General features: G+C 39.9%; 1 protein-coding gene across 2 annotated transcripts in view; it reads left to right on the plus strand.

Moving 5' to 3' along the window:
* The first annotated feature begins 280 nt into the window (after positions 1-280).
* The window catches only part of LOC119900502 (cAMP-specific 3',5'-cyclic phosphodiesterase 4D-like), a 128,110-nt gene continuing 119,914 nt past the window's right edge, over positions 281-8,476 (plus strand). For both annotated transcript variants that reach the window (XM_038715511.1, XM_038715512.1), the window contains exon 1: positions 281-460. The gene's annotated coding sequence lies outside the window, so the exon portion shown is untranslated. The remainder of the gene's footprint in view (positions 461-8,476) is intronic.

Below are 8,476 nucleotides of genomic sequence, written 5' to 3' on the forward strand. Positions count from 1 at the left end.
AAAAAGTCAAGAGAATCTTATCTGTGTATTTATATTTTTAATGGCAAAATCACAATTACACTTCCTTTGGCAATGTAAACGTCGTTTCCCATACCAATAAAGCCCCATTAAATTTAATTGAATTAAAAAACATGTAAGGAAATAAACTGTGAGCAGGCTAACTACAGATAATGAGACGACAGCACCTAGAGTTGTGATTGCCACTTCAGCGGAACTCGTGGTTAGCGTAGTATCGTTGTTTACTTCCCAGAGCTCCACTTCCTGTCATGTGATCCGACCGTCGACGTCACAGTGACAGCATGTTGCAGAGTTTGAAGTCTAACTAACTATCTTAACTATCCCGCTGCAATAAAAATGGAAAACAGCGATAACCGCGGCAGCATTACCTGACTGACATCAGGTTCAGTGGCATTTTCCCGTAAGACAAAAACGCCACCAGAGAGGACGAACGGTCGCTGAGGTGAGTGAAAATTAATCTTTAAAGTTTACCTCAAGATTAAGGAGCTGTGACATTAAGGCAGATGCGCTCAGAGAGGCAGCCGATGCCTTTTATACCTATGTAGCCTACGTGACGGCTCACAGTTTGCTCCACGAAAAAGAAAATTCAGAAAATTCCCTGATTTCAATATGGGAGTCTTGTACTATTTCTTCAGAAAACACATAGGACATAAAACATGCCTGTGATACTCAATAGTGATTTTAGACTTATTTGTCTCAATTTCATATAATATCTCATCCCTATAATACATTCATTGGATTTAATTGTGTTTAAGTGTTGCTTTACAGTGGTTATTTCTTTATTATTCCCACAATGTTCCTGTAAAAACATTAAATATTTCTATGGAAGTTTGTTATAGTTTTCATATATCACTGTACACTCCCACCTGCTGTAATATTTGTAGAATATCCCCTACAGTGTTATCATAAGATCAGTGCAGCACATGTTCAGTAGTTTCCAGTCATATTGTTGTATTTTATTGTAATGTAAACAGCTGTGTCTGTTGGAGTATTTCAGCTTCATGAGCAAACCAACATGGAATGTATTTCCCCAAAATATTTATGCGTTCCCTCCTCCTGTCTTTATCTCCTTCCTTCCTCCATATCTGCTTCCTTCATTCAGTCTCTATACAAAGACAAACAGGCCATCTCTTCCCACTGTTTGACATAAATCCTTTTATTTCTTTTTCCTTTCTTTCTTTCATTATATCTCTCTCATTCTTCTCTTTGTCAGTGGAAGAGCCAGCAAGCTTTGGCTAAAAATTATCAAATTTAGTTTATCATCATTTCTTTTGTTTATTTTACCTTAGTTTCTGTGTCTCTTACATACACCCACACATTTTCAGAATGGAAAGGAAAGAGTCTGAGAAGAAAGATAAGTCACGTCAGTCAGTAAATTCATATTTCAGTGTGCAGACTGTTTGTCTCTGCACTTGTTTTTTCCCGTTCATCTGCTGGTTGGGATAATTTTTAGCCTTCTTTGAGTTATATATTTTATTTTTTTAATCTAAACATTGCACATAGTTGGTTATCCTTTAACTTCTGCTTAGTTCAGGTAGGGTCCGTTGCTCTTGTTTAGTGCCTTGCTCAAAAGTGTTGAATGAAGAAAGAGTGTGCTTCTCATTCAATTTTTTCCCCAGTCACTGTGATTTCAAACCAGCAAAATTTGTTATTTGTCAAATTACAGCTAGGTGATAATTCATTGTAATTCTTAAATTCTTTTGCTATTAGAAATGTCTTACAGTCAGTATATTGTTTGTAAATCATAATAATCATCAATTATAGGATTTGGTAAAACACCAAAACAAACAAAATTTTATCCAAATTGCTCCCCTCTTTTCAAAATGTTGGGCGTTCACAAGGGTTTTTTTGTCACATCGGCTCCAACCTGAAAGGAAAACGTGATCCTTCAAGTTATGAAGTTTATGTAATGAGATATAATGACTTTCAATGTACATGCTTTGCTTAGCTTAACACTTACAGTAGTTAAATGATCCCGCACAGAACATCTAGCATGCTCCTCAGGGTTAAAGTTGTTCTGACCTTTTTCTCTAATATGGGAAACTTTGGGAATCTCTCAGTGTCATCAATTCAACAAAGAAAAACACAGTAAACCAGGCATGGGCATCCTCTCTGTGACCATTAGATGGCGTGCTGCTCCAGCACTGAGCCACATCCTCTTATCATCCATCACCATCTGATCTGTAAACAATTGAAGAGCCAATACCTTAATCTGCTTTTGTCTGTCTGTGTGACTCACTTGTAATTTGACAGAAAAGTGGCATTTGTCTTGTCACTTTCTCAGAAATCACTGGTGAGAAGAAGAAGCAGCTTTGAAAAAACAGGTGACTGAAATTCTGACTTTATTTTTCAGTGTTTTATCCGTTTAGTGTAATTAGTATTTTTGAAGTTTGGTTGAGGCTTTATGCTGTCCAGTTGCAGAAATGATGTCATTTGTCGTAGCTGTTGTGCTTAATAAACTGCAGAGGTGCTGGTTTGAAACTCAAGAACAGAGAGAGGGAAGACTGGGGGATGAGAGATGGTAGGACACTGTACTGATCCGAGAGCAAAACAGAATAGAAAGCATAGAATAGAGTAGAAACACACCCCTAAGTAGATAGGTTATGAATATGACTCGCTCCTGTCCCTAAGTAATTACTGTCCAAAGGCACAAAATCCTCTGTTTGCCCTCTGTTTGGCTGCTCAGTGAGTAACACTTAGTCACTGTTTGAGCTGTAACCAACATGTGGGTTTAACTAAGCTTCTTCCTGTATAGCGAGGGCGTAAAATACAACGGAAATAAGATATTTGGTCACAGATGAGGTCAGACATCTCTCTCTCTTTCTCTGTAGTCTAATTTAAACTTAACATACAGTGCTATTTTTCATTTAGTTGTTTTGGTACACAACAACATAATTTGCGTCAAATCCAATCAAATCTATGTTAGTTTGTCACACATCATTATACAAGTACAGTGTGTAGAGCAATGCTAAATTTCCGTGGTAAACAAAAATAGTAAACAAAAAATAGAGTTAAGTTAAATATAGTACATGTGAGTTGAGAAAAATATAGTCACAAATAAAAGAGGTATTGTGGCACTGAACTGAGACGAGCATGAAAGAGGTGACGGTGGACATAAAACTGAATTATATTTTTAAGTTACACGTGTAGTATGAAAGAGTCAAGTACAAAACCCGGAGACATGAAATGATGCCAAAAATGTGTACAGGAGCTGAATAGCAGCAAAAATCACTTAAAGTATCAAAAGTAAAAGTACTCATTCTGTAGAAAAATGGTCCCTGTCAGTGTTTCGCTATTATAAATGATGTTTCTGTATTAATATTACAGCTGCATTGTTATGTGTAGGTTTTATATTCTTTAAGATCATCATATGTTTGTAGTGGCACTGTCCTGTGAAAACCATGACTCTTTCATGAGCTCAAAAAACAGCTGATCCAAGGGGAGGTTTAAATAGTTTATTTATCAGAAAGGAACACTTAATCCCTAAGTTTATCAGAAAAACTCAAATTCACCAAATTTATATAAAAATATAAGGATAAAGTTGCATTTAAAAAAAAAAGTAAAGTACAATTACCTTGAATATGAACTTAAGTACAGTACTTGAGTCAGTGTATTTATTTACATTCCAACACTGGGCGTGGGGGGTGTTTGGGGAGCGAATCAAATTTTCCGTCAGTGGATCTCATTTCATAGGAAAGCTCTCGAACATTGCACTCTTCAGCTTTATCAGGTTGATTTTTAACAAGCAGTTCTGCTGTGCGTCATCACGGCTACGGCATCATAAGACTCCTTGGGTATTCACTTTATTACCACTGATTGTAGAATTTAAGACAAGGACACCACTTCTGAGATAGTTAATCATTACAGGCTCTGCTGTGGCCAGACAGGGGATTTAACTCTCAATACACTGTGAACTTTTGAATAACTGCAGGGCTTGAGAGGTTGCGCACTATATATCATGCTGGCAGTCAGTGTTTTGAAAAGTGATTGATTAATTGAAAATAATCCAGGTTTCTATTACTGTAAACAGCTATAGCAGACAACATACTGTATATTTGCCCTTCAGCTGAGCACTGTTTGCATGTTTTATCATAAAGACACTCCCAGTGCACCTGCCTTTAAATAAGCATTGATTGGAGGCTCATTAGTATCGCGAACTTGCCACTAGATCATTAAATAGACCTTTCTCACAGCAGATGTTAGAACTTGTCACTTTAGAAAAAGCACACATGTAACCAATAACATTAATGATGGCTCCTTGGTGGAACGAGAAACTCCTTTGAACTAAATGTCAGCTCACCACAGAGAAAAGACAGGCCACCATTACCTAGAGAAGTGAAATATTGCCTTGGAAAAGTAAAGTGCTGTTGCTGCGCTGTGGCTGACTGTCAAAAGACATCGTGCAAGTGGGAAGAGCTGTGTGTGTGGCAGACTGTAGTGGAGTGTGTCAGAGGGCAGAGGGTTTCCAGGTCCACTAGAAAGCATGAAAGCTGAGAATTTTATTTGTTAGACAAAAAAGAAATAAGTAATACAGTGAACAGTACATACTTTTGTCAAGGCTGCACATTCCTCTAAATCTGATGTTTCAGCAAGAGGCCTTTTTCACAGCAGACATTTTGACTTGTCATATAGTTTCCAAGTGGGAGGCACAATCTGGGTTGTCTGCTGTTTCAGAAGTAAAAGTCTTATTAATTCTTCCCGTAGATGATGATTCGTGACTCACAGCATTTCTATTTCCTATATCTGCATTAAAATTCTCCTGGTTGACCAATTATTACAAAAGATTAACAGCTATGTCAGAAAATATCTGGTTCTAAAAGGAAGTTGGTTGAACGGTAAGGCAAATTCCTTTGTTTTTGTTGTTCACTGAAGACATTTGGGTTTAAGATCAAAAGATGAGTATGAGACAAGAGTTCAGAATTTCAGCTTTTATTTCCTGGTATTCACATCTACATGTGTTAAACAACTTAGGACATTTCACCGTTTGTATTCGACCACAGCATTCTTTGGTGAGCAAAAGTAATGGAACAAATAATCTTAAAGTTAATAACATTTAATATTTGGTGGCATAACCCTTGCTTGCAATAACTGCCTCAAGCTTGCGACCCATCGACATGACCAAATAGTTTCATTCTTAATTTGTGATGCTATTCCAGGCTTTTACCGCAGCTTCTTTCAGTTCTTGTTTGTTTCGGGGTGTTTCTCCCTTCAGTCTCCTCTTAAGGAGGTGAAATGCATGCTCTATTGGGTTAAGGTCAGGTGATTGGCCAGTCTAAAACCTTCCACTTTTTCCCCTGATGAAGTCCTTTGTTTTGTTGGCAGTGTGCTTTGGGTCATTGTCCTGCTGCATGATAAACTTCTTCCCGACTAGTTTCAATGCATTTCTCTGTAAATTGGTAGACAAAATGTTTCTGTACACTTCTGAATTCATTCTGCTGCTACCATCATCAGTAAGTGTTAATGAGCCTCTTCCAGAAGCAGCCATGCACACCCAAGCCATGACATTACCTCCACCATGCTTCACAGATGAGCTTGTATGCTTCGGATCATAAGCAGATCCTTTCTTTCTCCACACTTTGGCCTTTCCATCGCTTTGGTAGAGATTAATCTTGGTCTCATCAGTCCGTAAGACTGTGTTCCATGACTTTTGCAGCTCATCTCTATACTTCTTTGCAAATTTGTTACTGCTGATGAGTGGTTTGCATCATGTGGTGTGGCCTCTATATTTCTGCTCTGAGTCTATATGTCTGCACCTTCACCTCTGCACTGTGGAGGTCGTTGGTGATGTGACTCACTGATGTTTTGGGGGTTTTCTTTACAGCTCTCACGATATTTCTGTCATCAACTACTGTTGTTTTCCTTGGCTTACATGTTCGACATCTATTGCTCACTACACCAGTAGTTTCTTTCTTTTTCAAGACATTCCAAACTGTTGTGCTTGCTATGCCCAGTGTTTGTCCAATGGCTCTGGTCGATTTGCCTTCTTTTCTCAGCTTGACAATGGCTTGCTTTTCTGGTCTTCATGTTGGTTTATCCTCTTTAACAGGAAATGCAGTCTTTATAGGTTTGAACCAAGGATGAAAACTTAGACTAGTCATGCAGAGGTATTTAATGTTTGGGCAGTCAACCTAGAAGGCAACACCTGGGCAACAAGAAACATCTGTCAGTCACATGTTCCAGTAGTTTTGCTCACTTGAAAAATGGGTAGGTTCAAACAAAGGGTGGTATGTCCTGAGTTGTTTAACATATGTAGTTATCCAACGAAGGTTAAAATCAAGGGCAACTGGACTTGGTTGAAGATACTGGAAGACGTTTCGTCCCTCATCCAAAGGACTTCTTCAGTTCTGACTGACTGGCAGGGAAACTCAGCTATTTAACCTCAGTGGGGTCGTTGGCCCGGGTCATCGATACCGCTTCGTTAGTGTTCCTTGTTGCTGTGACGACAGTCGTTACAGTCGTTAAGACTACCGGTGGCCAAGACTGAACGACCCTCGTTGGTATCTTCACCAAACCATGAATACAGGACCGGATTCTGTGTAGCAAGGGCTCAATGGACAATGTATACAGCATCCCAGACAGAGGACAGCCCTGTCTGACACCCCTGCCTACTGTGAAGGGAGCACTCAGACCCCCATTAACCTTCAGTACACTCTGAATGTCTCTGTACAAAACTTTTATCATAGCAATGAGACATGGGCTGAGACCAAAACGCTCCAGAACTTTCCAAAGATAAAGGTGCTCAACCCTGTCAAATGCTTTTTCTTGGTCTAACGAAATGAGACCAAGGTCAGTGCCCAAAGAACTAGAGACATCCAAAACATCCCTGATTAAAGACACGTTGTCTGTGATGGACCTACCAGGCACACAGTACGACTGATCCCGGTGAATGATTTCCTCCATCACCTGCTTCAACTGGTTAGCCAGAGCCTTGGACAAGATCTTATAGTCCGAACAGTGGAGGGAGACTGGGCGCCAGTTTCTGACGTCCTGAAGGTCCCCCTTCTTCGGCAGCAGGGTTATCACAGCTCTCCTGCAGCTCAGAGGCAGGGTCTGATTTTCAAAACTTTCATTGAAAACATCTAACAAGTCCTGACCAAGCTCTTTCCAGAAGGTCTTGTAGAACTCGACAGGAAGATCTATATATAAGATCAATACCTGGGGCCTTCCCTCCATCCATCCCCTGCAGGGCAGCATGCAGCTCTTCCAAAACCAGAGGCTCCTCCAGCTCAGGATGGTCATCTCCAGAGATGCTGGGCAGGCCTTCACTGAAACACTCAAACAGCTGTTCATGCTCCACATGCTGCACTTTATACAGCTCAGAGTAAAACTGCACCACCCGTCTCCGGATCTCATGAGGCTCTGTGAGTTCTTTCCCATCAGCTGACTGTAATGTGTGGATGTACCTGCTCTGCCCATTTGTCTTTTCTAAGCCAAAGAAAAACTTGGACGGAGCGTCCATCTGGTTGATGCTCTGGAAACGTGAACGAACCAGTGCTCCCTGGGCTTTGGTGCCCAGCAGGTCTGCTAACGAAGCTTTTTTAGATTTGAGGGCTTCAAAATGCTCTCGATTTCCTGTGGACTCAATCAAGCCTAAAAGTTCCACTATCTCAGTCTCTAGAGTCGTCATTGATCTAGTAATGTCCCTCATGACATTCAGAGTGTACTGCAGACAGAGCTGTTTGATTTTAACCTTCCCACAGTCCCACCATTGTCTTAAAGAAACAAAACTGTTCCTTTCAGCCCTATGCACCTTCCAGAAATAAACCACAACATCTTTGAAATTAGCATCACTGAGTAAATTGGTGTTAAAATGCCAGTATGCACTCCGTTTTTCAGTTTAATTCAATAAAAGCACTGCAGAACACTAAAAAATGATCACTAAAATGTACAGGTAAAATACTACATGCCTTAAAAACACTAAAATGATGTTTAAAACAATAAAACCTGTCCAGTCGAGCCAAAGAAATAATATTTTCTCTTCTCACCTCTTCTCACCTCTCCCAGGTGTACTGTCGGTCTTCAGTGTGCAACCTCCTCCAAACGTCCACCAAATCATGTGTTTTTATTACTTCATTAATTGCCTTTTTCGAAGCAGCATGAGGTTCAACATGATTCCTGTCCAAAGAATCATTCTGAGTACAATTACAATCTCCCCCTAAAAACAAAAAATCATCTGAACCACAGCTAGTCAGAGTGTCACTGAGAGTATTAATAAAACGGACTCTGTCTGAGCCGACATTTGGAGCATAAACATTAATGAATGTGAGAGTGAAACACTCAAACTGGGCTCTGACCATCATCAGCCTTCCTTCTATCAGTTCTTTAAGTTCATAAGAAATCGGCAGAAACTTTTTAGAGAAAAGGACGGCTACCCCCCCGTTCACTGAGGTCAAGGAGCTTAACACGACCTCGCTGTCCCATTCTGATCTCCAGTCAGTTTCACTGGACTTGTCGCTGT

Source organism: Micropterus salmoides, unplaced genomic scaffold, assembly GCF_014851395.1.
Source record: "Micropterus salmoides isolate LMB-PRFRI ecotype aquatic unplaced genomic scaffold, ASM1485139v1 Ms_hic_scaffold_13, whole genome shotgun sequence".
Taxonomy (NCBI): Eukaryota; Metazoa; Chordata; class Actinopteri; order Centrarchiformes; family Centrarchidae; genus Micropterus; species Micropterus salmoides.